A 17,269-nucleotide genomic window follows, 5' to 3' on the forward strand; every position below is an offset into this window, starting at 1 on the left:
CGAGGCCGGGCCGCCCCTCCCTCGCTGCCCGCTCCCCGCGGCCGTGGGGCCGGCGGCTCCTCGGCTCCAGCCGATCTCCCGCTTAACCAGGTAGCGGCTGGGGAGGGGGAGAGCAGGCCTGGGGCGAGGGCGGTGTGAGCGCATCGGCGCCGGGTCGGTGCTCGGGGCCGCTCCAGTTACGGTGTCACCGACGGGAGTTGTGTGTGTGGGCCCTGTGCAGGGATGCGATCGCTTGGGCCCTCCGTGTGCGGGAATGAGGGTTGGCTTTCCCTCCCTGGGCCTCCGTCACCTGCTGCTTCAGGTCAGAATTTGCTGGACACACTAATGCCTGTTGTGATTATGGTGGTGTCAAATCCCTGCTTCCAGGATCTTCCTAGCTTTGGTTGCATGGCTAAAGCGTTCAGTGCAGTTTTAGGCCTTTGTTAGGACTTACAAGTGTGGGTTGGTTTTAGAATTGTTTCTGAATGGGAGCGGTGCAGTGAAATGAGTCTTAAATGTCAGATAACTGACAGAGAGAAAGTTGCTTTTGCAGGAAAGAAAGATTGATGTACTTGAGAGAGAGAGACTCCTTGCTTGTCATCATTGGATGCAGGACAGTGCATGCTTTTGATCTCTCGGGTCATCATATTTGTGAACAAACCCTTGATTTTATGGGATTCAGGGAACAATTCGGAATTTGCCATGCTAGGTGAACACATGTCACCCCTGATAGATGTAAACACAGATATGATGAATGTCAGCTTTCTGTTTTGTTTCAAATAGTGGGCGTTCATTATTTTACGTGCTTGGGTCTCAGCTGCCGTCATGTGAGTACCATGAAATCTTCCTGCTTTTAGCTCACCATTCGGCATGGGATGAGGGCACAGGGAGCTGGAGACTCACACGAGGCTGTGCAGGAAGCTCGTGGATGAGCAGGGGATTATGCCTGAATCTGCTGTGTCCCAGGGTGATGCCCCCAGCACTCCTACTTTCTGTAAAATGTCGGCACCAGCAGGAGTTTAAAGTCTACATGGTTGTTTGTTGACTGTGACCTAACAGATCTGTCTTGTATAATTATGTGTGAAAGTGTGCCTGTGTGTATTTAGTTTCACTCTTTAATGAATTTTAATAATCTAGGTATGTTTCAGATAGTACTTGGACAATGGCTTCTTTAAGCATCCAAGGAGTATTTAGTATCACACAGTATTCCCTACTTACACCCAGTTGCTGTCTTGACAAGGTATCCTGAGGAGCAGTATCTCTGAAAATCTGTATCCTAAATTGTTGCTGTGTTTGGTTCTTGCTGTGTTTGTTTTTTCCATGCAAAGTAGCTGCAGACTAGCTACTCCCTTAGCTCTCTGTCTCCTTAGCTCACAGAGCAGGCCTTTATGTAGTTTAGTAATGGTACATGTGACTCTTGCAAGTTCTCTTAGTCATCTCTTGCCACACTTCTGAAAAATAAAAATCTAAAGGCTGGAGCTTCGTTGACAATAAGGAATGGAAGAATTATATCAAATTACAAAAGTCTTCTTGAGCTGGCTATCTGGATATCTTTTTAGATGCTAAAAGCTACTGGTAGGATAGAAAGTAACTGAGAAATTTGAGTTTGTAAACTCATGAGCTCTGAGGCATTTACACCTGTGACAGTGTGAAATACTTTTTTCTGTGAATAGAGTAAAACATACACATTGTTAGGACAGAATTAGTCTCAATGACCTTTTATAGTATGAATTATGTAAAATAATACTGCATTTATAATACTTTAGTAAAGTGAACCTAAAGAAAGAGCTGAAATAGATTGACTCACTTTAAGGAAAATGCTTCAAACGAGATGGGAAGATGGTCTGACTTAAATCTGCAATACTTGCTGCTTTGGAATTTATTTTGGAACTTCAGTTGGAAGTGACTGTTTTGTCTGTGTACAAAAGTGAAACAGGAACAGGCTGACAGCCTGTCAACTGATCATGTGAACTTTTCAGAATCAAAAGTTTTATCTTGTAGGTATCATAAAGGGGAGAGAGCTATTGTTACCTAAATGGACAGGATGTAATTCTGCCTTAAACTGGGCAGACTGTCACATTCTGTGTTCCTTCCTGTTCCTGGGAGCAGGATGGGGGAGAGGGATTTGATGGGTTTGAGACCAACCTATTTGTGCTCCTTAATACAGGTGCTGATAACTTCAGTTTTAGCTGTTAGTTCATAATTATTTATGTATCCCTTAAAAATTTTCCCTGATTACTTTAAGATCATGATTTTCATTCTGGCTAAGTCATACTGGAGTATTGAGTTGAATTTAATGAAGCTGTGCTGTGTGAATATATCAGCTCACTGTGATTTTGTCTTTTTCTTTTTTCTTTTTTTTTTTCCTTTTTTTTTTTTAAAGATGTTTTTAAGACTTCTTTTCTTGATGGTAAAATGCTATATTTTTCCTAAAATGAGTGAAAGAACCACCAGGACCGTATTTTAAGTGACCATGTCTGTTGGGTACTGAGATAATTCTTGCATCAGTAATCCATCGCAGATCAGTACACATTAAGGAAGAGTAACACTTAAGCCATGAATGACACTTAAGAATAAATGACCTAATATTGAGTCAAAGATACCACTTGGAAGGATATTTCTTGACATCAATAATGCTAATCTTTCTTCTTTTAGTTTCCCTTAAATCCTAAATGCTTTGTGTCTGCTATATCTGGTTTTTAAGTCACCTTTTTAAGTGAACTGCTGATGTGTGTGTTGTCTTAGGAGATTTAACTTGCATAAAGAAAAATGTTTCCAGGTAACCTTGATCCTTCCAAGGCACTTGGAGAAGTTAGGTCTGGCATCCAGGACAGTGGTGTGGAGGTTGTCTTTTTGTACTCCAATCCTAAGGGTTTAGTAGAGAGACAAGAGTTTTGGACAGCATTTGAAGCTGTCACTAGAGACTTTTCAAAGCAGAAAGGTACTTTCTCCCAACTTCATTCTTCACCTCTTTAAGAAGGAACCTGAGTTTTTACTATTTTATAAAAAAACTAAAAACATTATTAAAAAAACCCTATTTTTTTATAATGAAATGTTGCAGCTCTCTTTGTCTTTATAAAGGAATGCAGACTTCCAGAAAACTCCTGTGTTTTGATTTGGATCCACTGAAAAATAAAGACATGGACCTGTAGTTTAGTAAGAAGTTAAACTGTGATGGAATGAGATGTGGTTGGTTTGCTTAGATAAGTCTGTAATTGTTCTTAACTGCACTGGGCGTCAATGGACTTTCCCTTTCAGTCCTCCTTTACTTTGGCTTTAAGGTTAGATGTGTGCAGTGATCTCTTATCAACCAGAAGGGGTAAATTTTCATGAACTCAACCGCTGTAGTGACAGCTGTAAATGATGGACTGGATCCTCTTGGCAGTGTGTTCCTATCTCCTTGTCTTTGGCAGTGCTCAGCCTCTGGTTGAGCTAGTTCAGCTTGCTAAACCAGCAGCAAAAAGTACTTGCAGTTTTTCTGGGCAGTTTTCCTCTTGATTTGGTGAGTTGAATGGTGTCATCTTGGGGTTGATTAGTACACTGCACTTGGAGTACAGTGACAGCAAGGAAAGGGTTGGAGGGGCTCTGCCCCCTTCAGTGACCTGGTCTGTCTGCTTGGATCCCCTGCCTTGGAGGTCTCCCCTGAATAAATCCTCTGCTTCAGCCTTAAGTCAGTTTTGGAATGATCTGTTCCTGAAGGATTGATTGTTGGCTTGATTTTGATTAAGAGAGTTGTAGGTGTTAAAGGAAGCTTTTCCTGTAATTCTAGGCATTTCCCTCTTCATTGAGTGAGATTATAATGTCGTAATTCAAAAACTGTTCAGATTATGATGCTCTGGTGTTCTTGGTGGGTTGCTTTTTCCTACAGCCCCTAATCAGGAGTGAGGGCTGTTACTTGATTTTTTTTTTTGTGTTTATAAGACAGTCTTGAAGGACTTAAATATGATTTGTGGCTAGCTTTGCAAAATGATTTATTAGTTGATTCATTAGGCTGGAAAAGGAGAGTGCTATGTCATCTTCCTTGCTTTAGGAATGACTGACAAGGCAAGGCTTTCCAGACTGCTGCTGACATTAACTATCAAGTCCTTTTCCCTTCCTACTAGAAGGCTTGTGCATTTTCCTCATAGAAGTTGTGTGTGTGATGATGTGTTATTCTCTGTATGTTGCAAAGTCTCTGGGCAGGTTAGTCTGCAGCTGCCATTGCAATGCAGGTACATATTAGCAACAGTGTTGCATGGTGCACAGTCTTAATTTTTACGTAATATATCGGCAAGTTATGAAATGTGAATGTATAGTTTAGCTTATTACAGGACAGAAAACCTTTTGCATTGTGGTTAAATTCTGGCTATATACTCTTTGGTAATGTGTGGCAGACTTTCTTAACATTGGTTGTTTCATTTTTTGAAATCACCTTGTTGCAAGAAGTTTTGCCTTTAGTTTGACTTTTTTCTTGCAGCTACCTAAAGCAGCAGCAGGCTGTTAATAACTTTGGAATATTACAGTACATTGCTGTTGATTAGAAACATACATAGGTGATAAGCACAGGTTGCTGGAGCCATGGAGAGCAGAATTTGTTGACTATCTTTTTAAGCTTTCATTGAGCAAGTGTCTTGGAATTGATATTTGTACTAGGATGAAAATCATCTCATATCTCAACTTCTTTTATTGAGAGTTGGCATACTGGTAGTCCCTGCTTATCAGTAAAAAGACTGATGTATAGGATTCTTTCCTTTTCAGTTCTCAAAATTACTTTTTTTGTGTCTGGCTTGATTTGCTGTGCCATTGAGGAATGTTATCCTTGGTGGTGACTTTCATTCTATAGACTGTTCACCTGGGAGCTTGTTCAATGACAGAATAGTAATGGGTGGCATTTGTCACTGCACTTAACATATTGCTCTGAGAAGAGCAGTGTGAGGCAGTTCTAGGTTGGAAGCTGGGATGTGTGGAGAAAACCATCACATTTTCTCAAGATGTGGTGGGAATGTGAATTTATATTACTCTATACTTATACTGATCACTAAGCTGTGTCAGACCTCTGAAAACCATGCACATTTTAAAAGCATATATGAGCTATAAAAGTGCTGAGGTTTGTAAGGATCTTGGAAGATACAGTAGGTCTGTAGCAGAGGGAAGTATACCTACATCTTAGTGACTGGTTCTGACACTTGCAGTTATGAGAATTCCACAGTTTCCTTCAATAACGATTTTTGATGTTCTCTTTCTTCTTCCTCCCATATCTGACTAAACTTCTCCTTCAGGGAAAAAAGAAAAAAACCAGGCTGAATGCAGTTCTTTAGTGTGGATATAGAGATTACTGGACAGTTGATTATTGCCTTTGGTTTTTGCATATTTAAAAACTCGTTAATTTGTCCACTCAGTTTTCCTAAGGTGAATAAATCCAGCTCTTTAAACCATTCTTCTCAGCTCATGAGTTCCAAATGTTTCATTGTTCTCCTCTGTCAGCTTCTGTTATCTGTTATTAGTGGTACTTAAACTAGACCTAGACCCAGTGCTTGCACTGTGACTTCAGTACAGAGCAAGGGAGAATTGTTGCTTGCTGTGTCTGTCTTTTAATATTCTTGCTAACATATTGAATAGTGTTGACATTTTTGAATCCTCCTTATAGTGATGACTCACTTGGATTGTTTCTTATCATATTGCTGCTTTTCTCCATTTTTATCCGTGCCTTGATTTTTGTGGATGTTTATAAATGCCATGTAGCATTTTCATTGAATTTTGTTCTATTAAGATTATTAGAGTGGTTTTATTTCCAGTTCTGTGCTGCATAATGCAACAAATCCTTCCAGTCTTGATGATAGTCACCAATTTGTGATTTGTACTCTCGTCTATTAAGGAAAATCTCTCATGGAACTTGAAACCCATGTGTTGGATTTGCTACTGATGTTTCACATTTCTCAGGTGTTTTGGATGTGACTCTATTGTGTCGCTCTTTAAAAGGGTGTTGTAGATTTCTTTTTTCAAAAAATCCCTTTATTTCTTGCTGCTTTTTTCTTCCCTTTGTGTTGGATAATAGTTGTTATATTGGGACTGGACTAGCTGGTCCCATGGAGGTATTGTGGCTAGATCAGCAGTCCTTTACCTCTTGATCTGTGGTTGTGAGGGTATTTGAGAGCCTCTTGGAAATTTGGTTCAGGTCTTTAATGGGTGGATCTATTTACCACTTTGAGTTTTGTGATGTAGATAGGTACTATCCTAATTCTAGCTGGGCTGTACTAGGGTCTGACAGACATGCTACAAATACTCCTGTAGTCTTTCCTGAAAGGTAGAATTTTAGTAATGTCTTATTTTTTCATCAACACTGCTGAAGAAAACAGTGAAGAGTTAATGTAGATTACAGATGTGTAGGTAGCTTTCAGTGTTTAATTTTGTTATGAGGCTTATACAGAGCAGCTGGGACTGGCTAGAGTAAGATAAAAAGACTAAAAAGCTTTAAAATGACAGTTACACTGTTAAATGTTTCTTGCTCTGGAGGAAGATGAAGTAACTATGGTTGACAGAGCTTGCAGGATGATTTTTATGTAGGAAGTGGTATTAGTCTGTGGTGCTTTTTCTTGTCCTAGCCTGTGCTTCAAGCCCATATCACAGCTGTTTGACTTGAGTGAGCTCTTGCACTGTGCTGGCTGAAGGATTGCTCTGAGGTAAGAGTTCATTTGTTTATGGCTGCTTGTTTGCATGGCGTGTTTGACAGTGAATGCTGGGCTGTGCTGGCCAAACCCCCACACTGGGATGCAGTATTTTATAGGCAGTGAGTTTTTGTGTGTGTCTTTGGTTGGGGGTTTTTTGCCACAGCAGTTATAATTTTGGAGGTTTTTTTTTTTTTTTATTGAAGTGCATTTGTGGTAAGAGTGCACTTACTCGAATTCAGCTGGGGAAATTAATTTAGCGTAAAGCCGATAATTGTGGCACTTATTCTTTGCAGATTGACAAAATTTTAGTCATAATGGTTCACAGATGCAAAGAGGGGTCATTTGTAACAAACACTTCTGTGCCTTTGGAAAGTTTTATGGGACAGCTTTGTCAGAATATTTAGAAAAGTGTTGTGCTATGTGCTTAAATGACGGGGAGTTTGCATTATACATTGACATCTGTGAGTCTGCAAAACAGTTAAATAGTTAACTGTTAATAGTTAAAATGTACATTGAAGGTGCCTCAAACTCTAATTAAAGGCTGCCTAGACCCACCTCTGAGAGGATTGCCAGCCATAATTGTCTTGTTTGACATTCTAGAATAAAATTTAATGCCCTAGTTTGAAGTATTATTGCAGTTTTCTGGCTAAAGGGACCCATCTGAATTACTTTCTTGTAAAGGAAGTGTACCAAAAGGCCACTTGCTATCCAGTTGTCATGGTTATGAGTTGACACATTTGGACAAATTATGATTTGAAAGTGGTGCCATTTAGTGCAAAATAGTGCCTAATATTTCCATTATCTCTCCTCTTAGAAGGCTTAAGGAAAAGAAACAGTAACACCAAATGTGCTATTCTTTAAGTAATAATATTTCATGTTGTCCTTCTGGGAAATGGAGTATTTTTCTTTCCTTCTTTCACTCCACTTTTAGGCCCAAGTGAATAGACAGCCCATTTTTTAGCATCTGCATCCCACCATTTCTTCCCCTTATGACTGAAGCAGCTGCTGCTGCCTGTTTGGCTCCTGCTGAGCAGCTGTTGGGCACTGGGTGCAGCCCCCTGGTCTTTGTGGGCAGGACCACCAGCTGCTGCAACTGAAACCTTTCCAGTGGCAGTGTTGTAACTTGTGATGGGATTTCTTCTGCATTATTCAGTCCAGCTGTTCATAATGGAATGACAGATCTCTAATAGATACTTTCTGCAAATTGATTTCACTTTTGGTTTACCAGATGTATTTGTTCTTTAATTTCATGAGTTAATCATAATGTTTACATGTGGCTGTAATGGTAAAAAATAATATTTATAATTTTTTATTACTGCTTTTTAACTCCATGTGTGATTAGAAGGTGACTGTATTAAGAAGTTGTTGGTTTAAAGTGTAATTTTTGTACTACTAGAGATTGTGAAGTGCTATGTCAGACAAAATACTAGTCTAAGCAAGAAGTTTAGTTTAGGAGCATGCTGGTATAGGGAGAAAACATTGCATGTTATGAACAAACTTAGTTATCCCCAGGAGTTTTAGATATATTTTTTTCAGGGAAGTGATATGATGTGAAAGTTGGAGAGAACTCAAGTTTATGGTTTCAATTCTCCCTTTTAGCTAAAGAAAGGGGGAGCAATGACAACAGGAGAGAGAATGGATACCAATGTACATTGAACTGTGTATTAAAAACCCACAAATCTGGTGAAAGAAATCATTTGAACAGTGCCTTAAGGACACTTTGGCCTGCCCAGGGCTACAGTGACAGGGATAACTCTGTGGATCTGGGTAAAATAAATGTCTTCCTTTCCTATCTTACAAATGTAACCATAACAAATACAGAGTCCTAAAAGTTGTAGTCTCATCCTCTTTTAACTGTGGCAGTTTATTTCTAGGGATTTTTTTGTATAGTTCTTTTAAGACTTCTAGAAAGGTTTTGTGGAGATTTTCTTGATATTTGAGGTAGATATTGGAGCATGACTGTGATACATGTTTGAAGCTATCATTGAAATGAAATTTTGGCACAAGTTGTAAAGGATTACTTTTGTTGTCTTGATTTTTCTGGTTTTCTATTGGTAACTGTCAGTACTATAGAAAAATAATTTTACTATGATTTGTTTTTTAAGTCACGTTACTAAGATGTAAATTATAGTCTAGATGTTTGTATTTGCTTATTTTAGTGGTTTGAATGGAAAATACTATCTCTTAACATCAGTTTAATACTGTATTGTGAAGCCATAGGTGAAGGCTTAGTGTGCTTTTTTCTTCAGATTTTTCCCTTTCCTACAGAATAGCAAACAGTTTGATTTCCTTTTCAGACTTCATTTTTAAATTAAAGTATTTCTAAAGGTTGCTTTTCTTCAGCCTTTTTAGTGAGGGAGTGGACCAGAGACCTTCAATAGCTACCCATTTGCACTTAAGGTGTCAAGAGGGTCTGTCTTTAAAATAATAATTTATGAAGGCAGGAATAGTTGCATGATTAGGCAATACCACTTCTGAAATTTGATATCATCTACTGCCAAATGCTGTATTTCTTACCTGTTTTGCAGCCCATTTTGCATTGTCATTTTGTGTCAGTTCAAATTATTACTTTACTGTCCATAAATAACTAAATAATAACTTTTTAAAATGTGCCTGTTCAGTGTGGTATATTGATCCAGGAGGTTTTTTTCCAAAGAAGAATTTCAGAAATACAGGGTGCAGCTTGTAAAAGTGAGGTGCTTGTATTGACTAGAGAATTATTGCTACTTAATAGCATGAGCTGTATATCTCAACAGGTGACTTGAGGAAATGTCTTGCTTTTACTTCAGTGTGAACTTATGCTCCCTCCCCTCTGAAGGCATCTGTCCAGTTACACTGGCATCAGTTTAACACAGGGGATGGCCTCTCCTGCCTTCAGCAGTGCCACTGTGGTCCCTTGTACAGAATAACTTCTGGGTGTCATGAGCTGTTTGCTAACACCTTTAGAGTTTTAAGATGCTGTTCCAGGTGATGTTTCTGACCTAACAGCGTTGGCAGAATAGCTTCTGTGCCAATGAAGTGACTGTTCAAGTGTAGTTCTGTGTTTTAGCCAAAATGCTGCCTCTGTAAATTCTCTAGATGGAGCTGGGATGGTTAAGCGTGGGCACATGTTAGCACTTCTAAATCAGAAAGATGGGGCAAACAACTGTTCTAAAGAACTCAAACAAATGCCCAGGTTAAGATGCCTTTAGTGATGCCCAAGGTGATCCATACTTCTCATTTTTAGAGTGACAGAGTACTGTTTGCCAATGAGCTACTGCAGCATTCCAGTGGCAGCTTGCTCAGTGCTCGGTGTGCTGCGCTCTGAGGGCTCTGTTCCCTGTGAACAATCGGTAACACCTATTGGTGTGGCCGGGCTCTGGGGGGCTTCTGTTGGAAGCTGCTGTGAGAAGCCCAGGATGGACCTGCTGCTGGCCAAGGCTGAGCCCATCAGGAATGGTCCTACCGCCTCTGTGATGCTAGGTTTAAGGAGAGAAAAGCAATTGTGCAGATGTATTTGCAGCCAGAGAAGATCAGGGTGAGAACGTGTGGGAGGATCAGCTCTGCAGACACCAAGGTCACTGCAGAGGGAGGGGCAGGACATGCTCCAGGTGTCAGAGCTGAGATTTCCCTATGGCCTGTGGTGAGAACCATGGTGAGACAGGCTGTGCTCCTGCAGCCCGTGGAGGCCCATAGGGATGCAGGGATCCGCCTGCAAGCCTTGGAGCAGACCCACATCAGAGCGGGTGGATACCTGAGAGGAGGCTGTGAACCTGCAGGAGGCCCAGGCTGGAGCAGGTTCCTGGCGGGGACCTGTGGACCCATGGAGGGAGGAGCCCCTGTGGAGCAGGTAGGACTTGGAACTCGTGCTGGAGTAGGCTGTGCCTGAAGGACTCGGATAGGAAAGGTTCATGGAGAACTCTGTCCTGTGGGAGGGACCCCATGCTGGAGCAGGGGAAGGATTCCTCTCTCAGAGCAGTGGTAGGAGCAACGTGTGATGAACTGACTGCAGCCCCCATTCCCTGTCTCCATGCTGCTGGGGAGGAGGTAGAGCTAGGAAGAAGGAAGGAGTGGGGAGAAGGTAGTTTTAAGGTTTGTTTTTACTTCTCATTATTGTGCTCTGATTTTCTTAGTAATAAATTCAGTTAATTTCCCCAAGTTGAGTCTGTTTCGCCTATGACGATAATAGGTGAGTGATCTTTTCCAGTCCTTAGGTCATGAACCTTTCACTATATTGTTTTCTCCTCTGTCCAGTTGGGAGTGATAGGGCATCTTTGGTGGGTGTTGGCATCCAGCCAGGGTCAACTCACCACACACCTGCAAAACCATGTTGGACTGGCATTGATCTGGTTAATCTCTGTGTTGCCTTTTGTTAGTCCTAAACTGATGGAAGCATTGTGTGTACATAAGACAGAGTCAAAGGGGAATGCTGGTAGGATCAGGTCCTGGAGAAACCCAGCCTTAGGAGCCTAGAGACAGCTTTTGCTGTGCTTTCTCTTCTCTCATCTGGGAACCCTTTCTTTATTTCTCTCCCCTGGTTAGTAGGTTATCTTGCAGCTGTGGCACTTGCAACGCAAATTCGTACAAAGGAGAGTTTAGATTTGGACAGCGTGCAAACATCAGTGGTGGTTAAAGGTAGGATAATTTTTGACAGCAGAGTTCCCTAGTGTGCCTGGTATTAGTATGCCCCTATCCGTGGGTGGATGATTCAGTAGCTGGGCTGTGTTGGGTGTCCTCACAGTCTCCTGGGAGGACCTTGAGCAAAATGCCTGACATGTGGCCCCTCAGTGGGCAGCACGGTGTCTCTGCAGTCTCTCGGTGACAATAGACAGTCTGATCACTGCCTCCTACGCTTGAGACAGAAATCACCCTGAGGAAAGAGACAGTGTTGTGTGACCATTTGGTATGTGGAATACTTTTAGACCTTTGATGGTAATTTGAAAAGAAAATTATTAATACAGGCAAAAGGTTTTGGTTTTTTTCCACATAACATCTATACCAGTGAAACTGACAACACTTATTATTACTTAAAATCTCTTAATACTTTGCTTACTTTAAAAGAAATATTTTTATTGAGAAAGCTGGTGCCTGAATTTGGAACATACTGCCTTTTGTTCTAAAAGTCCTGAAGGAGGATTCTACTTTTCAGACTGGGTAATATCCTAGAACTTGTGCACATGGGGTTGTGGGAAATCAGAATTCCCTACATTTGTTTTGGGGATTTGATACTTACTTGCTAGTAGCTGTGTTTGTTTTGCAACACTTTTCATTTTGTTGTAATGAAATGTCCTCAGCCCCAGAAGGAAGATGCATTGTGAATTAACAACTGCAGGACAATAGTTAGAGCAAATATGTTATTTCATCTGTCTGTTACTGTACATGACCACAAAAAGCATAAACCAGTGGGCCTTATCCTGGATTTGGAACACAGGTTATACATTTGTGCAGTATTTTATTCATGTAACTTCTGTGGGACTGTTTTGGTGTTCTTAGGATAAGAGCCATCTCCATCTTATTTTTAGTACTAAAGTAATTCGGGCTTTGTTCTAGTAATATTTTCTTAACATGCTGCAACATGATGGAATTACTGATAAAAACTCTGTATCAAAAATGTCCAGCATTCCTGTAGGGTTTACAAAATCCAACAGTAGCCAGAAGAGACATAATTTAGACTTGCTGGACAGATGTGACAGTGTTCCATTTGACTTCTATTGAGCTTTGTAATGAAAAATTATAAATTGATTAGCAATTAACTGCTACAGTGAAATAAGTTTCTATAGCAACAGGGCAATGCAGGGTACAATTATTCAGACTGCTTTCCCTACCAGGTATTTTTTCTTCCAAGCACTGAGTTTACATTGTTGGACTAAAACATTATTTTATTATAGCAATGGATAATCCTCAGCTTTTGCTGCTCTTGCCTTTTAATTTTTTTTTTTCTTCGTAAAGAAATAACTTTTCCTTTTATGAGCTGAAAAAGAAATGGAAGAAACTTTCTGAGATAGATACCAGTGTGGTAGACTGGTGGAAACTCAACCTGCAACTATTTGCCTGTATGTTATTAGTATAATGAATGGAGTTATATCAAATATACTGTTATGCAGTATGAATTTCTGTTTCACTTCTGCCTGTTGACAAGTCTACATGAAATTAAACCTCATCTGACTTAATAATAATGGTGATCATATAATAGCTTGCAATTTTCAAGTAAATCATTTTAGATAAGTTGTAATGCTGATTCCCTGAATCAGCCAGACTTTTTTTTTAATTTGTTCTTTTTGTGTTTGAAGTCACTTTATTTGTTTTTTGGTTTCAATACTTCTAAATACCTTTAAACAGGAGTATTCTACTTTAATCTTCACTCTTAAAATTGGAAAACATTAGGGTTTTGTCAAGGCACTGCAGGTGTTTGGGGTTTTTTTGCCATAGAACACACTCATAAAGCCAACTTGTGTTACTATATTTTGATGTTTTTAAAGTTAGAGGAGGTGAAATTTTAACAACTTAAGTGATGAAGCTACAGTATCTTGATCTTGTTTTTTTAACAGGACACTTAGTTTTTTGTTAAGTATTTTAAATACACCTCAGATGTCTGATCCGTGAAAGAAAAAACAAAAGCAGTTTTTGCTTTTGTCAGTCAGCCTCAGTGTTTGCTGCTGATAGGTGTTGCACAAGTGCATTTTTCCAAAATTGTAACAAAACCATACCATTGTTTTAGAAGAGAAAAAAAAACCAGGATTCAAAGGTAAAGTGAAAGTAATGGCTTTGAATGAGTGACTGACTGGAACACTGGTCCAACAGGTCAGGTAACTTTTGTGTGTGTGCAGGGGAGGAGGTGATCCACTCAGAGATGACGATGCCATTAAGTCATGCAATGTTTCCAGTTTGTTCCATATTTTGGGTGCCATCTAACAGCAGTCTGCCAGCTCTCATTTAAATAAGTGTTGCCTTTAACAGGTATGATTTTTTAACCAGTTTTGCTTGCAGAGCTGGGCCAATTTAAACAATTTCCCAGTGAAAGTAACTTACTAAGTGTTTAATAAGTATTGCAACTGAGTGTATGAACTGAATGAGAAGAGCTGCTGAATTGTGCTAGAATGTGTGGTTTTACTTGGAATCAATTTGATATTTACATACCTATTTTCCTTATTTTAATTTATTTTGTACATCTAGTACATGTATTCTTATCTCTGTTAAGCTCATCTGAATTATGCCTCACTCAGTGTTAAAAACAGGTGAGAAAGACTGATTACAAGTGTAGGCAACAGTGTGACTAGACTGTAGGAGGAAATAAAGGGATCCTCTGGAGAATAAGGAGCAAGAGGGAGATCAGAAAGGTAACTATTACTTTTTTACTTTAGAGCTATGAATCTGTTATAAGGTACTAAATTATAACTGTTGAGAACTGAATTATAGTTAACTAAGCATAAATATTAGGTGAGACTTGCAGAACTTAATTATGAAGTGTAGTTAAGGAAAGAGATAATTGTTACAGTACACTTTGCTTTCTCAGTTTCTCAAAAGTGAGGAGACTAAAATATGTGCTTCGATGCCCTCCAGCCTTTACAGAAGTTGATGTGTTCTTCACATAGCTTGTGACAGTCCATAAGTAGTATTCCAGCACAAACTTTATTTAGTGCCTGTGAATATTTGGAATGCTCTATGCTATTCTGAAATCAGTTGCTTTTTAATTCACTCTATTCCTAACAGTGAAAATTCCTGCTAAAAACCTTCTGACTGCCTTTGGCTGAGTGACAGGCAGGTATTTTTGCAAGGCTTATCCTGGATTGTATTCAGATGGAGAAAAACATGCAGGAGTGCAATTCAACACATACCCCACCACAACAACAACAAGAACAACAACAAATCCCCTTTCAGTTTTAGCTTTTGAAACTCTTACATTATAGACTTCTGTGTTAGGGATTCTTTTTTGTTTCACTGAAACTAAAATGTTATGTCCTTGTGGTGGGAAAACATGAATGTGTGGCATGTATATACAGCCAGCTTTATTTGAAGTTCAGGTGCTCAGCCTTTGTAGTGTAACACTTTGGTAGTAAAGGAGAGTTGTAACTTACTAAGTTTGTGTCCTTGAATGAAGGGGAAATTCAGATCCATATATTAGATATTAAAAATGAAGGAATTTTAGAACTTGGAAATTCTGTTAAAATGTTGAGAGGATTAAAAGCTAAGTTCTTTTTATCTGAGACAACCATTGGGAAGAGACCTTCAAGTTGAGGTCTTCTAGGAGTGGTTTTGGAAATAATGGAATTGGTGACACTGATACAGAGAAGCAAGAGCACGTACATGGTGCCCGTAGTGACTTTGGGAGCATCACTGTTCATAATCAGAGTTACTTCATAAGGAGAAACAAGCTGATATCACAACCATAGATGAAGTGAAAAATCATTGAGAAAATCCATAGGGAATTTTTGCTTCGGCAATAAAACTTTGAGAAGATGATACTCAGAGTGTAGTGTTGATTATAAGCTGAGCCAGCTTGTGATACAGCTGTTGAAGGCTGGAGGACATAAATGCAATCCAGAGAGGTATCAAATGGGGTTTACAATGGAAATAAAGAAGGTCTTTAGTGCCATTGTACTAGGCATTGAGAAGATGGCTTTAATATTGCAAGAAATTCTGGTTGCTTGTGTTGAAGGTGATTTTTAACTCCTGATGCTAAAAGAGGATGGTGTCTAATGTAAAACTGGAGAAAGAGGTTTGTGATTTTAATTTTCTGAGCAAAATAATAAGTCACTAAATATCATTTTTGTCACACTAGAAGAAGAGAGGGAAGAAGGGAGAGAATAAATAATACAAAACCTTCCCTGGATGTATGAAACATTACCAGATCTTCCACAAATCCCAATCATGCAAAATTTACTATTAGTTTAGAATTATCCTGCTTTTTGACCAGCCCTGCTGTAATCAGTTAGAATGAAAATACTGTGACCCTAAGGGAAGTACAGAATAGGTTTTAACAAGAGGCAGAATGTTTCCCCCAGAATCTTCTTAGGGCTGAGCCAGATGAACAGAGTGAAGGCAATTTATTTTTAGTGAACAAATCCAACTCTCTGTGGTACCCAATGAGGGCACCTTAGTGGCTTTTAGATCAGGAGAGGAAAGGACTGTAAGAGACTGAGGAGCTGGAGGCAGTAATGTTCAATGAAAAAATGGATGTACAGCTCACTTGGCAGGTATCATGGAAAGAGCAGGAGATTTTTAATGGTAACTAAATGGATGTGAGAGTATCTCAGTTTTGTGGGGAAGCTTTAGGAGGGGATTCTGTATTTTGTGAATTTTTGGAGGTGGTTTTCTATATTCTGAGTCTCCATTTATACAACAGGCATGAAGGTCAGAACTATTTCATGCTGTCTTAAACCATGAGGAGAGTAAAGGATGAGATTTTAACTGGTGACCAGCCAGCTTTTTAAATTTTTTTTTTTTTAAAATCACATGGTATAGTGAGACTGAAAAATATGAGCAGTAAGCCTGTTTTCTCAGGTTTTCCTAATCTGTTTACTTACTTTTATATAAAATTTTACTATGCTGAGGTATTTGGCAGGTTTAGTAGGAATTGGAAAAGATTCAGTGTGCTTAAAACAGATATTTTCTCATGATCCTGTTTGAAAGAAATGTTTGAAGGAAGTTTTTTCTTCAAAATGGAAACTAAAAGAAGCAAGCAGCTGTGCTTTGGCTTTGCCCTGTTAGTGTTAATCCTGGAACTTCAAGTTTGCCAGTTACCTGGCCCCTCTTGCACTGGAACAGAACAGTTTTCCACCAGGGGAGCAAGCTTTAATGCAGGAAACAGTCTTTCTCATTCAAATGTACTCCTGAAGCAAATTCTCCTTTCTGACATGAATACAAACTCTTCTTTCAGAGGGAAGAAGATAGTGTCAGATAGAGACTGCTGTTCTAATGTAGCTCCTTATGAATTGAGTGTAGTCCTTTCCTCACATCTGACTGCATTCTCTTTACTTGGTAGCTTTTTACGTACATCTTTGGCAAAGGAGTTTCATTACTACCGTGCCATTCTAAACAACAACACAAATCCTTTGAGGTTTGTGATACAAGGTGGTTCTCCAGTATGAGAATAGCTGCTTCACTCTTTGGAGTGCTTAAGGATGTTAATGTATCTTGATCAATATGCAATGCTAAACAGTTAAACGGAATTTCAAGCAGAGGCTCAGGCTGCTTGGTTACCATGGCAAACACAGTAGGAAATTCATGCCAAAGTTTGGAAACTAAGATACACAAAAGAAAACTTGTAAACTGAAATAATCACTTCAGAGAGCAAATATACTTGTTTATAATTTATTGGAGTCTGTTTCCCAGGGAATACAGTTTTAAAATCCTATTTTATTAAGCAGATCTTAATTGCCAGTCCAGAGTTTTGCACAAAGGAGGCAATATTCACAAGCAGGGAAGAGTGAGATTCTTTGTTGGCTTGCCCTGTAACTGTAAGGGCATTGAGTGAATAGAGTAGCCTCTTGGAGACAGAGGAATTGAATTACTTAAGTACTGTAATCAAGGTTGACATATTTTCAGTGTGCAATGCCTTGTTTCACAGATGACTCAGTCTTGTCTCTCTAAAATTTGTCTGTGTTAGTGATTATATGTGTGTTAGATCACACATGTATGATATGTATATATAAATGTATATATAT

General features: G+C 39.3%; 1 protein-coding gene across 6 annotated transcripts in view; it reads left to right on the plus strand.

Moving 5' to 3' along the window:
• Positions 1-17,269, plus strand: part of WDR20 (WD repeat domain 20) — a 45,999-nt gene that overhangs the window by 334 nt on the left and 28,396 nt on the right. The gene's annotated exons all lie outside the window — the stretch shown is intronic.

The sequence above is a fragment of the Onychostruthus taczanowskii genome, unplaced genomic scaffold, assembly GCF_017590055.1.
Source record: "Onychostruthus taczanowskii isolate IOZ18803 unplaced genomic scaffold, ASM1759005v1 scaffold1, whole genome shotgun sequence".
In the NCBI taxonomy this organism is placed as follows: Eukaryota; Metazoa; Chordata; class Aves; order Passeriformes; family Passeridae; genus Onychostruthus; species Onychostruthus taczanowskii.